At 45.8% G+C, this 21699-nt stretch overlaps 1 protein-coding gene across 1 annotated transcript in view; it reads left to right on the forward strand.

Moving 5' to 3' along the window:
- Positions 1-21699, forward strand: part of LOC132824600 (synaptotagmin-A) — a 600624-nt gene that overhangs the window by 353245 nt on the left and 225680 nt on the right. The window lies entirely within an intron of this gene.

Here is a 21699-nt window from a genome sequence, read left to right on the forward strand (position 1 = left end):
AATGACAGCCAGTGGTGTTTTCAACACAGCTTTCATGTTTTCATGAGGCTGGTATAATTACAGCATTTAAAAGGCATTTGGATGGGTATATGAATAGGAAGGGTTTGGAGGGATATGGGCCGGGTGCTGGCAAGTGGGACTAGATTGGGTTGGGATATCTGGACGGGTTGGACTGAAGGGTCTGTTTCCGTGCTGTACATCTCTATGACTCTAAAAGAAATGATGACAAAATGGAATAAACCAAACTACTGAGATATAAGACAGGTTTTGAAATGGATGGGAAATACAATCCCAATATCCCAAAAGCACTCACAGCAGAGAAATTCCCTTCTGTATCACACTGATGGTATGACTTAGCAATAGCTTCAATTCCCAATTTAGAACATTCAATTGTTTCTTCTTTGAGCCTTCATACTACTGAGCTTAGACTTTCTCAGCTCCAAATAACCCCTTCAGGGTTTTAACAAACTGGTCTAGACCTTTTTACCTAAATTACTTAAATGGAAGTAACCTTTTATTTAACAAATCCAAATCACCTCCTTTCATCAGAAGTAACTCTTTCACAGATCCTGCATCAGCCAAGAATCCTGCAAAAACAGCCAAACTGAAACCAAAAGTTTTTCCCAAGACGTGGGAGGTTCCTCCAGTCAAAAGAGGAAAAAAAACGCTCTCACTTTCTAAACTGAGAGCATAATTCACATTTATTTCATTGGTTCATTTGTTAAAATAAATGGTAAAATATTAATACATCATACCTTCCTCCAGAGAAAAATGGAAATATTTGTTTAAGAGGCATTTTCATTACTCATCATAACTTTTCTTGACACCATTTCTATCACATTAACAGTCATAACCTGTTATACAACATTCACATTTTATAAAACTCAATGGTTCCACATGGTTCAGTGTCCTTCAAATACCCTCTTAATAAACTATCCCCTGTAACATTTTCTTTTCCAGGCATGCAAATCACTTTCAAATGATAGGAACCCCACTGGACAAATTCCATGTTTTTTTCCAAAAGTTAAAGGATTGTGGTTGCTATAATTAATACTTTGCTCCTGATGGAAATTTCAAAGTGAGGTGGAGCCAGGACAAATCTCAATGTCTGCTTCTCGATCACTGGATGTTATTATTGACCTGTGGCCAGTTTCTTTGAGTAGGCCGTTCAACCCCCACCTTGTCATTTTGCATCGAAACAGCCCACAGCCCAATGTCACTGGCATCGGCAGTGTGTTTGAATGGCTTTGCACAATCCAGTCAGGAGACAGCCAGTGGTGTTTTCAACACAGCTTTCATGTTTTCAACGTCACTTTAATCCCCTGGCATCATTCAGATTGCCTGCCCCAGTGAACAACAGGATTTGCAGCTCATCTCCTTCGTCAATGAGTTTTAAAAGTAGAGGATTAACAGAGGAATACTGGAAAGGGAAATCAACTGAATTTGAAGCAAGTCAGATCTGGAAAGAGAAATCATAGAATCATAGAATCCCCACAGTGTGGAAACAGGCTCTTTGGCCCAACGAATCCACACCAACTCTTCGAAGAGTAACCCACCCAGATCCATTCTCCTAAATTTACCCCTCACTAATGCACCTAACCCACACATCCCCAATCACTAAGTACAATTTAGCATCTCCAATTCACCCTGACCTGCATATCTTTGGATTGTGGGAGTAAACCGGAGCACCCGAAGGAAACCCACACAGTCATGGGGACACTGGCACAATGGGAGGATATTTAATTGGGGAAAAGGAAACTATGATGCTATCAGACGTGAGTTGGGAAGCATGGACTGGGAGCAATTGTTCCATGGAAAGGGCACTATAGACATGTGGAGACTGTTTAAGGAACAGTTGTTGCAAATGTGTTCCTCTGAGACAGACAAGAAGGGGTAAGATAAAGGAACCTTGGATGACGAGAGCGGAGGAGCTTCTCGTCAAAAGAAAGAAGTCAGCTTATGTAAGGTGGAGGAAGCTAGGGTCTTGCTCAGCTCTAGGGGATTACAGGCAGGCGAGGAAGGAGCTCAAAAATGGCCTGAGGAGAGCCAGGAGGGGGCACGAGAAAGGATTGGCAGGAAGGATTAGGAAGAATCCAAAGGCATTTTACACGTATGTGAGGAATAAGAGAATGATCAAAGAAAGGGTAGGGCCGATCAGGGATAGCATAGGGAACCTGTGTATAGAGTCTGAGGAGGTAGGGGAAGCCCTAAATGAGTTTTTTGCTTCAGACTTTACTAAAGAAAAGGACCTTGTAGTGAATGAACCCATTGAGGAGCAGGTAAGCACGCTGGAACAGATAGAGATTGAGGAAGCTGATGTGCTGAAAATTTTGACAAACATTAAGATTGACAAGTCACCAGGGCCAGACCAGATTTGTCCTCGGCTGCTTTGGGAAACGAGAAATGTGATTGCTTCGCCACTTGCAAAGATCTTTGCATCCTTGCTCTCCACCGGAGTCATACCTGAGGACTGGAGGGAGGCAAATGTAATTCCTCTCTTCAAGAAAGGAAATAGGGAAATCCCTGGCAATTACAGACCAGCCAGTCTCACATCTGTCGTCTGTAAGATGTTAGAAAGGATTCTGAGGGATAGGATTTATGACCATCTGGAAGAGCACGGCTTTGTGAGGGGCAGGTCATGCCTCACAAACCTTATCGAGTTCTTTGAGGATGTGACTAGAAAAGTTGATGAGGGTCGAGCGGTGGGTGTGGTGTACATGGAATTCAGCAAGGCATTTGATAAGGTTCCCCATGGTAGGCTCATTCAGAAGGTCAGGAGGAATGGGATACAGGGAAATTTAGCTGTCTGGATACAGAATTGGCTGGCCAACAGAAGACAGCGAGTGGTAGTGGAAGGAAAGTCAGTGGTGAGTGGTGTTCCACAGGGCTCTGCTCTTGGGCCTCTACTGTTTGTAATTTTTATTAATGACTTGGATGAGGAGATTGAAGGATGGGTCAGCAAGTTTGCAGATGACACAAAGGTTGAAGGTGTCGTTGACAGTATAGAGGGCTGTTGTAGGCTATAGCGGGACATTGACAGGAGGCAGAGATGGGCTGAGAGGTGGCAGATGGAGTTCAACCTGGATAAATGCGAGGTGATGCATTTTGGAAGGTCGAACTTGAAAGTTGAGTACAGGATTAAAGACAGGATTCTTGGCAGTGTGGAGAAACAGCGGGATCTTGGTGTGCAGGTACATAGATTCCTTAAAATGGCCACCCAAGCGGACAGGGTTGTTAAGCATATGGTGTTTTGGCTTTCATTCACAGGAGGATTGAGTTTAAGAGCCGTGAGATCTTGTTGCAGCTCTATAAAACTTTGGTTAGACCGCACTTGGAATACTCCGTCCAGTTCTGGTTGCCCTGTTATAGGAAAGGTATGGATGCTTTGGAGAGGGTTCAGAGGAGGTTTACCAGGTTTACCAGGATGCTGCCTGGAATGGAGGGCTTATCTTATGAAGAGAGGTTGACTGAGCTTGGACTTTTTCATTGCAAAAAAGAAGGAAGAGAAATGAGGTATACAAGATAATGAGAGGCATAGATAGAGTCGATAGCCAGAGACTATTTCCCAGAAGCAGAAATGACTAACACGAGGGGTCATAGTTTTAAGCTGGTTGGAGGAAAGTATAGAGGGGATGTCAGAGGCGGGTTCTTTACACAGAGAGTTGAGAGAGCATGGAATGCATTACCAGCAGCAGTTGTGGAAGCGAGGTCATTGGGGACATTTAAGAGACTCCTGGACATGCATATGGTCACAGAAATGTGAGGGTGTATACATGAGGATCAATGGTCGACACAACATCGTGGGCTGAAGGGCCTTTTCTATGCTGTACTGTTCTATGTTCTATGTACAAACTCCACACAGACAGTCGCCTGAGGCTGGAATCGAACCTGGGTCCCTGGTGCTGTGAGGCAGCAGTGCTAACCACTGAGTCAAAAGAGAGTGAAAGCAGATTGGAAGTAAGAGACAGACTAGAAAATGGATTCAAAATTTGATATTTAATATTATTTTAAAATTTAAGAAGAATTTGAACATTAATTACATTAAAGAGTTGAAATGCTCCTGATTCTGAGCCAAGAATATTGACTTTGCATTAACAATAATCACAGCGTTCATATTTACTCACGCTGTTAAATTCTTGTTCTGTCGCGGGTATAAAGCAATTAATCAGCACGTTTTTCCAACTGGGGAATTGAGGGCGAGGTAATATTTGTGTGAAGCAAAGAGGAGTGAAGTGAATTCGCCAGCAATTGTGGGAGTTGTCTGAGGAACAGCACATCTCCAAATCCCCTGAAGTTGCTGAAGATACAGCGGATATCAGTGACCCCTGTACCTCTTCAGGAAAATGTTGCCCCAAATAAAGCCATCAGAACAGTCAAGGAATTAAAGACCTTCGTTGGTCATTTGCGGGCTCCCAGTGCCTCAAGGAGTTTGGGTGCCGCGTGTAGAGCATCTCTGAACCCGAAGCCCATCAGCAGGGGCTGCAGCATGGCCACACTGAAATAATGGTGATAACCTGGTAGCAATCAGCAAGAGCTCTGCCCTGAGTTGCTGAGCATTCCCCTGTTTATTCCCACTCGTCTCCACATAATGCTGGCTCTACAGTTGTTTACTAATGACTTTCCTGAAATGCAATTTTATGAATTCGATAAAGATTTAATTCTCCCCACACAGAACACTTCCCCCCACCCACTCCATTCCGCAAAATTATTGTTTGCCTCATGTAGATCATGGGAGAAAGTGAGGACTGCAGATGCTGGAGATCAGAGCTGAAAATGTGTTGCTGGAAAAGCGCAGCAGGTCAGGCAGCATCCAAGGAACAGGAGCCCTTCTTCATGCCCGAAACGTCGATTCTCCTGCTCCTTGGATGCTGCCTGACCTGCTGCGCTTTTCCGGCAACACATTTTCAGCTCATGTATATCATGAACCACTGAAATGTACTCAAAACATTTATTTGAATCTGAATTGTGAGATTATTTGGAATATTTAAAATGCAATATTCACAGTTGGCACATCTGCTGTAAAAGCATTACAATAGAATTAACTAGTAGTGCTGTTCGTTAGCATGTATGCTGGCAATAGATTTATTGCTAAGCAGATGTGATATTTAAGGGGAATGTATGAGTGTGTACCTAAGTGGATCTATGTCTGTGTGAGTACATTAGTCTGTTTGAGAATGTGTCTGTGCCTGTGTGTTCGTGTATGTTCTGTCTATGTCTGTATGTGTCTGTCTGTGTGGGTCTGTCTATGTCTCTATGGTCTCCGTGTGTGTCTACATTTCTGTCTCTTTGCCTGCGTGTGTTTCTGTATGTCAGTGTGTGTGTGTGTGTGAGTGAGTGTATATACAAACACCTGAGTCCAGTTTCAGTAGCAGCAACATTTGATATGGAATTAGCAGACTGATTCCTGGAAAATGCTGTTGAGTTGTTTCTTGTCCCAGCTTTGAGCTGTGGAGAAAAGTGAAAGGCAGTCTCTCCAAGCTCCATGCTTTGGGAATTTTGTGAGTCAGGGTCCAATGTTATAGCCTGAGGTGCCTGTGGAGGTGCCGTGAGCATTTCTCATTAATCACAAAACAATAAGTGCAGTCTGTGCCCCCAGGCAGACTGTGTTATCTTACTCAAAATAACTCCCCTGTCTGTTTCAAGACTCAAAGCAAAACCCTGTGCGACCACGTCAGGATTTTATTCAGCACCATTGGGGCACTTTCCATTTAAGTGAGATTAGAGTTAAACTGAAAAGACCGGGGAAAAGCTACATTCCAGTGAACGAGACAGCGAGAGTGAAAACACAGCAATTCTTGTGATTTAAAAACAGAAATAACTGCAGATGCTGTAAATCAGGAACAAAAGCAGAAATTGCTGGAAAAGCTCAGCAGGTCTGGCAGCATCTGTGAAGAGAAATCAAAGTTAATGTTTCGGTTCCGGTGACCCTTCCTCAGAACTGCTGGGATTGATTCTCTGCCTGGCCGAGTAGATTAGATTCCCTACAGTGTGGAAACAGGCCCTTCGGCCCAACCAGTCCACACTGACCCTCCCAAGAGTAACCCACCCAGACCCATTTCCCTCTGAATAATGCCCCTAACACTACGGGCAATTTAACATGACCAATTTGCCTAACCTTCACATCTTTGGACTGTGGGAGGAAACTGGAACACCCGGAGGAAACCCACACAGACACAGGGAGAATGTGCAAATTGCACACAGACAGTCACCCGAGGCTGGAATCGAACCTGGGACCCTAGTGCTGTAAGGCAGCAGTGGAGGGTTATTGTAAGGTCTCGGCCAGAATCAAGTCGAGCCTCCCCAGTGGGTATTTTCTGTTTCAGTCCGATCGAGTTCTGTGTTTTGGTTTGAATGGTTGGGAGGATGTAAAATGGGTGATGGTGAGAGAAAGTTATTCATGAAAATCCTTCAGCTTTATAATGTGGGAGTGAAATCGTACCATCAACAAGACACATCCAGTTCTCATTAACAGTAACCGACACCCATGGCTTCACAAAACAGTATACTTTAAATAATACAGTTGCTAATTGCTAGGAATACCTTCGTGCAGATGCTAATTGGCAAAAATAATTTGTAGCATTCCCCCCACTGAAAAGAAAGATAAAGCCTTGACTAAATGAATGATGCTTTGGTGCCTGGAAATCATTTCAGAAAAAAAAATCAATAGACAGGAATCACAGATTTCATCCTCAAACTTAAGTTTAGTTTTAATGATTTTTTAAAAATCTGATTTGATGAAGAAAAGATACAAGTGGCAGCAGTTTTTTTGGTTAGCAGCTGTTCACTTTCTGCAGTCCCTTTTGTTAGCTTTCCTGATGAAAATATGGGTAAGAATCCTTCTTCCAAATCTTCCAACATACCAACAAGTGTCAAATTGTTTTCACCACCTCCTCCTGAGAAACTGGTCCCATTCTTCCAGATCCTTAGACTCTACCACATCCCAACATCATCATATCAGCACATCATCACATCACCACATCACCACATCACTACATCACCACATCACCATAACAGCACATCACCATATCACCACATCACTACATCACCACATCACCACATCACCATAACATCACATCACCACATCACCACATCACTACATCACCACATCACCACATCACCATAACATCACATCACCATATCACCACATCACAATATCACCACACCACCACATCACCACATCATTTGAGGGCGGCACGGTGGCACAGTGGTTAGCACTGCTGCCTCACAGCGCCTGTAGACCCGGGTTCAATTCCTGACTCAGGCGACTGACTGTGTGGAGTTTGCACGTTCTCCCCGTGTCTGCGTGGGTTTCCTCCGGGTGCTCCGGTTTCCTCCCACAGTCCAAAGATGTGCGGGTCAGGTGAATTGGCCAAGCTAAATTGCCCGTAGTGTTAGGTAAGGGGTAAATGTAGGGGTATGGGTGGGTTGCGCTTCGGCGGGTCGGTGTGGACTTGTTGGGCCGAAGGGCCTGTTTCCACACTGTAAGTCTAATCTAATCACCAAATCAGCACCACATCACCATAACATCACATCACTACATCACCACATCATCACATCATCACATCACCACATCACCACATCATCACATCATCATATCACCACATCACCACATCATCACATCACCACATCCCAACATCACCACATCATCACATCATCACATCGTCACATCGTCACATCATCATATCATCACATCACCACATCATCACATCTCCACATCCCAACATCATCACATCACCACATCATCACATCTCCACATCCCAACATCATCACATCACCACATCACCACATCACCACATTGTCACATCATCACATCACCACATCACCACATCACCACATCACCACATCATCACATCACCACATCACCACATCACCACATCATCACATTGCCACATCACCACATCTCCACATCACCACATCACCACATCATCACATCACCACATCACCACATCATCACATCACCACATCACCACATCATCACATCATCATATCACCACATCACCACATCATCACATCACCACATCCCAACATCACCACATCATCACATCATCACATCGTCACATCGTCACATCATCATATCATCACATCACCACATCATCACATCTCCACATCCCAACATCATCACATCACCACATCATCACATCTCCACATCCCAACATCATCACATCACCACATCACCACATCACCACATTGTCACATCATCACATCACCACATCACCACATCACCACATCACCACATCATCACATCACCACATCACCACATCACCACATCATCACATTGCCACATCACCACATCTCCACATCACCACATCACCACATCATCACATCACCACATCACCACATCATCACATCACCACATCACCACATCACCACATCGTCACATCGTCACATCGTCACATCACCACATCACACATCACCACATCGTCACATCACCATATCACCACATCACCACATCACCACATCACCACATCGTCACATCACCACATCGTCACATCGTCACATCACCACATCGTCACATCACCACATCACCACATCGTCACATCATCACATCACCACATCACCACATCGTCACATCACCACATCACCACATCACCACATCACCACATCGTCACATCACCACATCACCACATCGTCACATCACCACATCGTCACATCACCACATCACCACATCACCACATCACCACATCGTCACATCACCACATCACCACATCACCACATCATCACATCACCACATCGTCACATCACCACATCACCACATCGTCACATCACCACATCACCACATCACCACATCACCACATCGTCACATCGTCACATCACCACATCACCAGATCACCAGATCATTACATCACCACATCATCACATCCCCACATCACCACATCACCACATCATCACATCACCACATCACCACATCACCACATCCCCACATCTTCACATCACCACATCACCACATCACCACATCGTCACATCACCACATCACCACATCACCACATCATCACATCACCACATCGTCACATCATCACATCGTCACATCATCACATCACCACATCACCACATCACCACATCCCCACATCTTCACATCACCACATCACCACATCACCACATCGTCACATCACCACATCACCACATCACCACATCACCACATCGTCACATCACCACATCGTCACATCGTCACATCGTCACATCACCACATCACCAGATCACCAGATCATTACATCACCACATCGTCACATCCCCACATCACCACATTACCACATCACCACATCACCACATCACCACATCACCACATCATCACATCACCACATCGTCACATCACCACATCGTCACATCATCACATCACCACATCACCACATCGTCCCATCACCACATCACCACATCATCTCATCATCACATGACCACATCACCACATCACCACATCATCACATCACCACATCGTCACATCACCACATCATCACATCATCACATCACCACATCACCATATCTTCACATCACCACATCACCACATCGTCACATCGTCACATCGTCACATCATCACATCACCACATCACCACATCACCACATCACCACATCCCAACATCATCACATCACCACATCATCACATCATCACATCGTCACATCACCACATCACCACATCGTCACATCACCACATCATCACATCATCACATCACCACATCACCATATCTTCACATCACCACATCACCACATCGTCACATCGTCACATCGTCACATCATCACATCACCACATCACCACATCACCACATCATCACATCACCACATCCCAACATCATCACATCACCACATCACCACATCATCACATCATCACATCACCACATCACCACATCACCACATCACCACATCACCACATCGTCACATCGTCACATCGTCACATCACCACATCACCACATCACCACATCACCACATCACCACATCATCACATCGTCACATCACCACATCACCACATCGTCACATCATCACATCACCACATCACCACATCGTCACATCGTCACATCACCACATCACCACATCACCACATCACTACATCACCACATCACCACATCACTACATCACCACATCACCACATCGTCACATCACCAGTTCCCCATAGTTTTGTTCTGTTTGTTCAGAGCACGGTGCACCAGGATAGTGCAGCACCGGCGGGGCTATGAGGCAGATCGATCTCCCTGAGCCAGCTGTCTCTGCCCTGGGTGTGGGCAGCTACTGGTCCTGGGCTATCCATGGGCCTGCTCCTCTTTCACTGGCCTTGGGCTAAGTGGGAAGGCAGCTGCGGTGAGCAATGCCCCACCCAGCAGCTGGGGGCAGGGGGGCTCTGGGAGAAACTATCTCAGATGGGAATCAAAGGGGTGAAAGATGGTTTTTGATCTCAAATTCATGACTGATGAATAGACCCTGCAGATGGGGACAGCACACACCCACTGGACACTACTGCTGGATAATGAGGGACATGCCTCTATTATGCGTCGACAATCCAGATCAGCCCGGGCACCAACCTAGTGAAGGGACTCCATGACTGAGTGACTACCCAGCGTCATCAAGAAGGGAGTGTGTGCAATCTCCTGATCGTCTCCATCATTCTCCAACAATCTGACAGCCCTCCTACTCAAAACCCAAACACCAAGTGGTCATTGCTCTCTGCATTCCACATCCCGGCCAGCGGAGCAGGATTCGAGGGATTGGCCAGGTTGGCTGAGAGATGTTGCTGCTATTTGACTTCCTTTGCTGCCTCTGGATCAGGAGGATGTTGTGAAAGTGCTGATGGTTCATCTCCAGAGCTTGGTGGGGCCTGGTGTAAGTTGTCCAAGTTCCTAAAGCCTATAGAAGCATAGAGATCACTGCTGCCAAATAAACAATGACCTTAACCTCAGGACTATCACCTGAGCTTCTGAATATTCTTTTCATAATCAGCCAGAGACTGACCCGGAACATTGGCAATAATGATTCATTCGTCTCATACTGTAGGACCATAAGAAATATGAACAGCCATTCAGTAGGTCAGGCCATTCAGCCCCATGAACCTGCCCCATCAATAAATCAAATCGTGGCTAATCCAACATTCCTCACATCCACTTTCCTGCCCTTTCCCTGTAATCCTTGATTCCCTAATTGATCAGGAATCTCTCTCTCTCTCTCTCAGCCTTAAATACACACAAGGACTCTGTCCCCACAGCTCTCTGTGGGAAGGAATTCCAAAGACTCACAATGCTCACAAGAAATTCCTCCTCATCCCTGTCTGAAATTGGTGCCTGTTTATTCTGAGACAATGTCCTTTGGTCATTGAATCTCTCTACCTCGATGTTAGCTACCTGGACCTCATGAAGGCCTTTGACAAGGTGCTGCACAGAAGGCTACTGAGTTAAGATAAGGGCCCATGGTGTTAGAGGCAAGGTACTAGCATGGATAGAAGCCTGGCTGTCTGGCAGAAAGCAGAGACTGGGGATAAAAGGGTCCCCCTCAGCATGGCAGCCGGTGACAAGTGGTAATCCACAAGGCTCAGTGTTGGGATCGCAACGTTTCACTTTATACATTAACGATCTAGATGAAGGAACTGAGGGAATTCTGGCAAAGTTTGCAGATGATACAAAGGTGGCTGGAGGGGCGGTTAGTATTGAGGAGGATTTGGACAGTTCAGGAGAGTGGGCAAAGAAGTGGCAGATGGAGGGCAACGTGGGAAAGTGTGAGGTCATGCTCTTTGGGCGGGAGGATAGAGGCAGGGACTGTTTTCTAAATGGGGCGAAAATTCAGAAATCTAAAGTGCAGAGACTTGGGAATTCTAGCCCAAGATTCTCTCGAGGTAGACCTGCAGGTCGAATCAGTCGTTAGGAAGGCAAATGCAATGATGGCATTTACTTTGAGAGGACTTAAATATAAAAGCAGGGGTGTACTTCTGAGGCTCTGTAAGGCTCTGGTCAGACCGCACTTAAAGTGTTGTGAGCAGTTTTGGGTCCTATATCTCAGGAAGGATGTAATGGCCCTGAAACCAAAAGAGAAAATGCTGGAAAATCTCAGCAGATCTGGCAGCATCTGTAGGGAGAGAAAAGAGCTGACGTTTCGAGCCTGCCCCCGGAGTGTGTTCAGAGGAGGTTCACGAGAATAGTCCCAGGAATGAAAAGTTCAACATGTCAGGAATGTTCGAAGGCTCTGGATTTATACTCGATGGAGTCTACAAGGATGAGTGGGGGATCTAATTGAAATTTACAAAATCCTGAATGGCCTGAACAGAGTAGACATTGGGAAGATGTCTCCATTGGCAGGAGGGATTAGGACCTAAGGGCACAGCCTTAGAGTAAAAGGAAAATCTTTTAGAACAGAGACAAGGAGAAACGCCTTCAGCCAGAGAGTGGGGAATGTGTGGAATTCACTGCCACAGAAGGCTGTAGGGGCCAGGTCATTGAGTATGTTTAGGGCTGAGATAGAGAGGTTCTTGAGTATCAAGGGGATCAAGGGTTACGGGGAGAGAGCGGGAGAATGGGGTTGAGAAACTTATCAGCCATCATTGAATCGTAGAGCAGACTGGATGGGCTGAATGGCCTAATTTCTGCTCCTATATCTTGTGGTCTTACGGTCAAATCTCTCACGTAAGGAAACATCCCCTCAGTATTGACCCTGTCCATATCCTGTTTCAATGGGATCACCTCTCATTCCTCTCAACCCCAGTGTATAGAGTATTCACCAAGAGGGTGGGGAACGGTCCAAATGACCCTCAGTCTGGGGTGTGGGGTTGGAGGAAGTGTTTTTTTTTCCTGGGAGCTGGAAGTCCTTAGTTTTCTGGACGTTTAATGAGATGTCTACTTTCTTGTGTGATTTGGGAAAAATTGTGGGATTCTGAGTAAGCACACGCAAAGAGGTCATGTGTAGCCTGCAGCTCACTGCAACTGTTCAACCTAAAGCATGTACAGTCATGGAAAAATAATCTACGTGTAACGGTTAATGAGATGTCATAATCTATTGGGGTTTACAGATAAACCGCGATTTAATTGAATGACAGACTTGAGGGATTGGGAAGTCTGTCCCTGGTTCTATGATTTTGGTTGGCAAGGCTTCCTCCTGTGAATGGAATGATTGAAATTGGGATTGATCAGAAATTGATGGATGAGGGAACAGAATCATATGAGACTTTCATGGTTTATTGAATTAAGAGAGAGCAGCTGAATTCCAAAATGAAGAGTGACACAAGAAGCTAATTACACTCCAAGCAGACAAAGGGGCTTCGGAATTATTAAAAGCACAGCCAAGCATAATTCACTTGTTTAATTTCACGTGACCCATTTAACAGAAACCCTTTTTCTTAACGAAGAAATTACACACCAATCATGTCATATCTCGAGCAGCGAGCACGTAGAATAGAATAGTGAGGAAAAATTAATAAAGTGTCAAAACTAAGGCTGTGAATCCAGTGCAGATGTCAGTTCTGAGAATGTACCAGTGCTGCATGCAAACTGAATTGACAAAGAGCTGATTAAACTTCCCCTTGAAGAGTCACAGATGCTATCGCCAAAAATGGAATTTTAGCCCCAAGACAGAAACCAAATGTAAAAACAAGATACTAAAGATGTGACTAATCTGGAATTGAAATAAAGTAAGTGCTTGAAGTATTCAGTAGGTCAGACAGAATCTGTCAAGTGACCCCGGAGGTGATCTTTCAGGCTGAGTTGACCCTTTATCAAAATCTGGCTTTCAGCGGTTCCAATAGAATCTCCTCAATTGGAATGATTTGGTTTGACTATTTACAGAATTGTGGAGGCACATGGACTTTGAGAAATGGTGGTGGAACTCAAAAATGGAAATCCTAGATTTATTTTTGGAGGATCCTGTTTTCTGTATGAGCAAGCTACGCCTCCCAGAGGTTGGAATCGAGAATTCATTCAGGCCAATTAAACTCTGTGTAGAGGTTCCACTGACGCGAAGAACTCATCTCACAGTGTGGGAGTTATGAGTCTTTAGAGAAGTTGGGAATGCTTTTCAAAGGCAGTTAAAGTCTGTCAAATTGTAAAGCTGTCAAGTCATTTCAGTAATCCACCCTTTAATCCTTGAAGAAAAATTGCCTGCCAGTGTCTGTGAGTTATAAAATAGCCGCCATAGCAATTTCAATAGCTGTTTGTTGACATTACTCTCAGGGCTATAACTGTTGTATTATGAATATTTGATTGTTTTCCACAACCTTGTAATGGGTCAGAGATTGTAAAGCTATAATTTGACTCATGGTTCAAAGAAGATTCATTGTCTTTGTTCCAGAGCTGTGAATATCAGTCTGGTTTTATAGATAAGGGATTAAGTAGATTAAATGTATCAAATGGTCTTTCTTATACAGTGGACTCTATGATAAATATTTAGCAATTTATTTTCTTTAATCTCAGTCTGTCTCCTGACATTTGCTCATTGTCAATTCTGGCTGAGTTGGCAAGAAGCGTACAAGTCCATGGGTGTGAATGAGGTCGCATGGGTTTGTATAATTTGACATAAAGGCCAAAAGGGGCTAAAAGGGGGATGATGGGAATATGAGGTACGGTGTACGTATGTGGGGAATGGATGGAGTTGTGTGGGAATACAAGGGGTGAGGACTACATAGCTGAAACAACTAGCGAATCAAAGTAAGTTTTTAAACACCCAACATTCATCAGCCCCTGTAGACATGAGTGATCTGCATCCAGGGGTAATGGGTCCAAACCATATCCACCCTCCTCCTGCTGTAAATGGAGATCCCACCATTCAGAGTGCTTTTTCCTAAGGTAGAAGTGTCAGATCAGGAGATCATCCCAATCTCACGAACTGGTTTAGGAGCAGAAATCCAAACTGTTAACTTTACATCAATCCACCAACACTGACAGAGCGGCTTCGTATTTTCAGCAATACATAATGTTTATTTCTGAAATACAACAAAACAATAAAGAACAAAGATGGTTCAGTAGTTAGCACTGCTGCCTCTCTGAGTCCAATTCTACCCTTGGGCAGATGTCTGCAGATGAGGTGGTTTGGCCATGCTGAATTGCATAAAAACAATGACTGCAGATGCTGGAAACCAGATTCTGGATCAGTGGTGCTGGAAGAGCACAGCATCCAACGAGCAGCGAAATCGACGTTTCGGGCAAAAGCCCTTCATCAGGAATAAACTGGGGCCATGCTGAATTGCCCCTTCTAGGGATGTCCAAGCTAGGGAGATTAGCCATGGGGAATGTGGGGTTATGGGATAGAGAGGGAAATCTGAATCTGTGTGCGATGTTCCTCTGAGGGTCGGTGTGGACCTGGTGCGCCAAATGGCTTGTTTCCACACTGTAAGGGTTCTATGGGCAGAATGGCCTCCTTCTGTGGTGTGAGATTCAATAATTCTATGAAATGAAAGCCATTTGGCCCATCATTCCTGCACTGGCTCTTGAAGCAAGCGCCCCATTACATCCCTGCTCCATCCCCTTTAAGTAGTTGTGGAAATCTCGATTGAAAATTAATCCGCTTCTAAACCTTTCTCAGAGTTCATTTCAAATTGTCACAATTTTCTATGTAATACACTCCTGCTTGAGTCTCCTTTATTTATTTCTTTGTAATATTTATATTCATATAGTCTGATTGTTATCGATGCAGTCTATCCTTGCCTTCCAAATACATTCAAATATTAAATCATGTCCAATTTGGAGTTAAAAACACTGCTGTCCTATTTTTGACAATCAAATGTGGCACACTGAGAAGGTTTTGTCTGGCTGGCGTAATGTAAATGGGTAACAGCATTACATTCACTGCAGTGGAAAGGCCTGTCCCTTGTAATATTGTACTTCTCAATGATGTTCGCAGTCTATGTCAAAATATTTCATTATCATACTGCCATCTCTGTCTCAAACTGAACATCCAACTGCACCTGAGGTCCATGTGCTGTGTCCCTGAAACCTTAATTAAGTCAAGGAAAAACCAGAATGGTACAGTTACCCAGATTTAATGCTGTTACAGCCATCTTAATTCTGTTACCACTGTGTCTCTGTGACATTAGGCATGCACAACCTTTTAATTGTCTCTGCAAATGCCGTTCAGATCCAAGCCCCGATGGCTTTAATGTGCTGCATGTAAAAGAATGTTTGTCACATCCTGCAGGACAAAACTGGAGAGGACTCGTCTGGGAGCCTGTTGTTCTGTAACAACCAACTCTTTAAACGACAAACCCACCTGTCTGTTTTGTCACAAGTTGATTGACAGCTTCCTGACCAAGTGGTGACTGACCAGTGGTCAGCTGTTGAGGAGTGAAGCTGCAGTTGAGGGCGGGAAAGGAGTCCTAGAGTGGGGGGTGCACGAGCCACAGCCTCCTCTGCAGTTCTCCAGCGGGTTTGACCTGTTCTCAGCCTGCTTGGATGAGATTGTGGGGCTGGATGTCCACGTCAGGATGACCTCACTGACCATGGCATTGTGGTATAGGAGACCGTTCCACTGGGGGACGCAATGGGGGAGCATGATGGCATAGGGTAACAGTATCATGAAGGGGGTTGACATCGTTCCCTGCAATGGGGGCAGCACAGTGGCTCAGCGGTTAGCACTGCTGCCTCACAGCGCCAGGGACCCGGGTTTGGTTCTGGCCTCAGGTGCCTGACTGTGTGGAGTTTGCACATTCTCCCCGTGTCTGCGTGGGTTTACTCCGGGTGCTTCAGTTTCCTCCCACAGTCCAAGAATGTGCGGGTCAGGTGACTTGGCTGTGGGAAATTGCCCTTAGTGTCCAGGGATGAGTCGATTAGGTGCCTTAGTCAGGAGTAAATATCGGATAATAGGGTGGGGGGAATGGGTCTGGGTGAACTTGTTGAGCTAGAGGGCCTGTTTCCCCACAGTAGGGATTCTATGATTTGATCGCCATAGGAGCAGGAGGAGACCATCTGCCCCTGTGAAGCCTCCTCTGCAATTCAGTAAGATCACGGCTGATCTTTTCATGGACTCAGTCCACTTACCCGCCCTCTCACCGTAACCCTTACTTCCTTTACCATTTAAAAAACTATCTATCTTTGCTTTAAAACCATTCAACGAGGTAGCCTCAACTGCTTCACTGGGTAGAAAAAATGATTTTTTTTTAGTATTCTAATACTTGAACAAAAATTTGAAATGTTGCTAGCTTATCTCTATCATGTGAAATGTGCAGAAATATAACTTGCTAGCATTAATTACACCCCAATATATGAATATGGTTATATGCTATTTATGTGCAAACTATTAAGGCTTACTTTGATATACTAAAAGAAAGAAAGACTTTTATTTCCTGAGTGCCTTTCTGGAATTAAGGATGCCCCAAGGAACATTACAGAGTTTGAAGTACTTTTTCCAGTTCTAATGTAGGGAAACTGGCCACAGATTTGTGTTGTCTGACCCCTCACGGTCAGACCAGCGGGATTGTTGCTGGACTAACATTCCACAGACCCAGGTAATACCTTGGATTGAAATCCCACCAAGAGGCAGGTGATAGAACATGAATTCAACGAAAATCTGGAAATAAAAGTCTGGCGATGACCATGAAACCATTGTCAATGGTTAGACAAAATAAAATTCTGATTAATCATTGTTCTTTAAGGAAGGAAATCTACTGGTCTCACCTATGTGTGACTCCAGACCCCAGCAAAGTGATTGACTCTCAACTGCCCTCGGACTGACCCAGTCACTTAGTTTTAAGTAGGCCATTTCCGCCACCTCCAAACGGACCCCACCACCAGGGATATATTTCCCTCCCCTCCCCTATCAGCGTTCCGAAAAGACCACTCCCTCCGTGACTCCCTCGTCAGGTCCACACCCCCCACCAACCCAAGCTCCACTCCCGGCACCTTCCCCTGCAACCGCAAGAAATGCAAAACTTGCGCCCACACCTCCACCCTCACTTCTCTCCAAGGCCCCAAGGGATCCTTCCATATCCGCCACAAATTCACCTGCACCGCCACACAAATCATCTATTGCATCCGCTGCACCCGATGTGGCCTCCTCTATATTGGGGAGACAGGCTGCTGCCTACTTGCGGAATGTTTCAGAGAACACCTCTGGGACGCCCGGGCTAACCAACCCAACCACCCCGTGGCTCAACACTTTAACTGTCCCTCCCACTCCACCAAGGACATGCAGGTCCTTGGACTCCTCCATCGCCAGACCATAACAACACGACGGTTGGAGGAAGAGTGCCTCATCTTCCGCCTGGGAACCCTCCAACCACAAGGGATGAACTCAGATTTCTCCAGTTTCCTCATTTCCCCTCCCCCCACCTTGTCTCAGTCGATTCCCTCGAACTCAGCACCGCCCTCCTAACCTGCAATCCTCTTCCTGACCTCTCCGCCCCCACCCTCACTCCGGCCTATCACCCTCACCTTGACCTCCTTCCACCTATCACATCTCCATCGCCCCTCCCCCTAGTCCCTCCTCCCTACCTTTTATCTTAGCCTGCTGGACACACCCTGCTCATTCCTGAAGAAGGGCTTATGCCCGAAATGTCAAATTTCCTGTTCCTTGGATGCTGCCTGACCTGCTGCGCTTTTCCAGCAACACATTTTCAGCTCTGATCTCCAGCATCTGCAGACCTCACTTTCTCCTTTAAGTAGGCCATGCCTCACAAACTTTACTGAGTTCTTCGAGATGGTGACCAAACAGGTGGATGAGGGTAAAACCATTGATGTGGTGTATATGGATTTCAGTAAGGGGTTTGATAAGGTTCCCCATAGTAGGCTACTGCACAAAATACAGAGGAACAGGATTGAGGGTGAGTTACCAGTTTAGTTCAGAAATTGGCTTTCTGAAAGAAGACAATGATGCAAAATAATTCTCCTGGAGTTCAGTTACTAGCGGTGTACTGCAAAGATCTGTTTTGGACCCACTGCTGTTTGTCATTTTTAATTAATGACCCAGATGAAGGCGTAGAAGGATGGATTCGTAAATTGGCAGATGACACTAAGGTCGGTGGAGTTGTGGACAGTGCCGAAAGATGTTGTAGGTCACAGAGGGACATGGATAAGCTGCAGGGCTGGGCTGAGAGGTGGCAAATGGAGTTTAATACAGAAAAGTGTGAGGTGATTCACTTTGAAAGGAGTAACAGGAATGCAGAGTACTGGGCTAATGGTAGGATTCTTGGTAGTGTAGATGAGCAGAGAGATCTCATCTGTTCATGTACATAGATCCCTGAACGTTGCCACCCAGGATGATAGGGTTGTTAAGAGGCATACAGTGTGTTAGCTTTTATTGGGAGAGGGATTGAGTTTCGGAGCCATGAGGTCATGCTGCAGCTGTACAAAACTCTGGTGCGGCTGCACTTGGAGTATTGTGTACAGTTCTGGTCACCGCATTATAGGAAGGATGTGGAAACTTTGGAAAGGATGCAGAGGAGATTTACTAGGATGCTGCCTGGTATGGAGGGAAGGTCTTATGAGGAAAGGCTGAGGGCCTTGAGGCTGTTTTGGTTAGAGAGAAGAAGGTTGGGAGATGACTTAATTGAGACATATAAGATAATTAGAGGGTTAGATAGGCTCTCATTGTCCAGCCTTTTTCCTCAGATGGTGATGGCTAGCACGAGGGGACATAGCTTTAAATTGAGGGGTGATAGATATAGGACAGATGTCAGAGATAGGTTCTCTACTCAGAGATTAGTAGGAGCATGGAACACATTTTCTACAACAGTAGTAGACTCGCCAACTTTAAGGGCATTTAAATGGTTGTTGGATAGACATATGGACGAAAATGGAATAGTGTAGGTTAGATGGACTTCAGATTGGTTCCACAGGTTGGCACAACATCGAGGGCTGAAGGGACTGCACTATTCTGTAATGTTCGATGTTCTTTGTTCTAAGAACCTCTGGAAAGGGGACAAAGGAACCTTCATCGAGTGGACTACAGAAGAACAAGAAGACAGCTCACCTCCACCTTCTCAAATACAACTAATAAGTTTAAGAGACACATGTGTCAACTCACTGGAGGATCACACTGTAAATTAAGCTCTGCTATTTTTCATTAAATCCCTACATCGTGGAAGGAGACCATTCGGCCCATTGATTCCACTCCAGTTCTCCAAAGAGCGTTCCACCCAGACCCATACCCCTACCCCATCGCTGTAACCCTGCATTTCCCATGGCTGAGCAACCCAGCCTGCACATCCCTGGCAACTCTGGGCAATTTCCCAGAGCGAAACTGAGGACTGCAGATGTTGGAGATCAGAGTCGAAAAGTGTGGTGCTGGAAAAGCACAGCAGATCAGGCAGCATCCGAGGAGCAGGAGAATCGATGTTTCAGGCATAAGCCCTTCATCAGGAATGCGTGGGGGGTGGGGAGGGGTGCCCAAGTTGGGCTGCGGGATAAATGGGAGGGAGGGGCTGGGGCTTGGACTGGGGGGAAGGTAGCTGGGAGTGTGATAAGTAGATGGAGGTGGGGGTAAAGGTGATAGGTCAGAGTGGAGGGTGGAGTAGATAGCTGGGAAGGTGGATGGACAGGTAGAATAGTCGAAAAGGGTGGTGCTGAGTTGGAGGGTTGGATCTGGGATAAGCTGTGGGGAGGGGAAATGAGGAAACTAGTGAAATCAACATTGATTCCGTATGGTTGGAGGGTCCCAAGGTGGTAAATGAGGCATTCTTCCTCCAGGCATCAGGCGGCTGGGCTTTGGCGGTGGAGGAGGCCCAGGACTTGCATGTCCTTGGCAGAGTGGGAGGGGGAGTTGAAGTGTTCAGCCACAGGATGGTGGGGTCATTTGGTGCGTGTGTCCCAGAGATGTTCTCTGAAACTATCCGCAAGTTGACGTCCTTTCTCCTCAATGTAGAGGAGACCACATCGAGAGCAACAGACTCATTAGATGAGGTGTTTGGATGTGCAGGAAAATCTCTTTCTGATGTGGAAGGATCCTTTGGGGCCTTGGATGGAGATGAGGGGAGGAAGTGTGGGTGCAGGTTTTACACTTCTTGCGGAGGCAGAGGAAGGTACAGGGAGTGGAGGATGGGTTTGGTCGGGGTTGTGGACCTAACAAGGGAATCACAAAGGGAGTGTCTCTATAGAGCACAGATTGGAGTGGGGAGGGAAATATACCTCTGGTGGTGGGGTCTAATTATAGATGATGGAAATGATGGAGGATGAATTGTTATATCCCAAGGTTGGTGGGGTGGAAGGTGAGGACCAGACGGTTCTATCCTTGTTGCAGTTGGAGGGATGGGGTTCAAGGGGAGAGGTGCAGGAAGTGGAGGAGATGTGCTGGAGGGCATCATTGACCATGTGAGAGAGGATATTGCGGTCCTTGAAGTAGGAGGTTATCTGGGATGTCCTGAAGTGTAATTGGTCCTCCTGGGCGCAGATGCAGCAGAAGCGGAGGAATTGGGAGTAAGGTATACTCTTTTTCCTGGAGGGGGTGTGGGAGGAGATATAGTCCAGGTAGCTATGGGGGTTGGTGGGTTTGAAGGAGATGTCCATGCTGAGTTGGGTGTTGGAAAAGGGGATGGAGATGCCCAGAAAGGGGAGGTAGGTGTCCGAGATGTTCCATGTGAACTGAAGGACAGGGTGGAAGGTGTTGGTGAAGTTGATGAACTGTTCGACCTCCTCATGGGAGCACAAGATGGCGCCGATACAGTCATCGATGTCATGGAGGAAAAGGTGGGAAATGGTGCTGGTGTAACTGCAGAAGAGGGAGGCATAGCTGGGCCCAAGTGGGTTTCCATGGCTATTCCTTTGGTCTGAAGGAAGGGGAGGATTCGAAAGAGAAATTGTTGAGGGTGAGGACCAGTTC

This window comes from Hemiscyllium ocellatum, chromosome 19 (genome assembly GCF_020745735.1).
Source record: "Hemiscyllium ocellatum isolate sHemOce1 chromosome 19, sHemOce1.pat.X.cur, whole genome shotgun sequence".
Classification (NCBI taxonomy): domain Eukaryota; kingdom Metazoa; phylum Chordata; class Chondrichthyes; order Orectolobiformes; family Hemiscylliidae; genus Hemiscyllium; species Hemiscyllium ocellatum.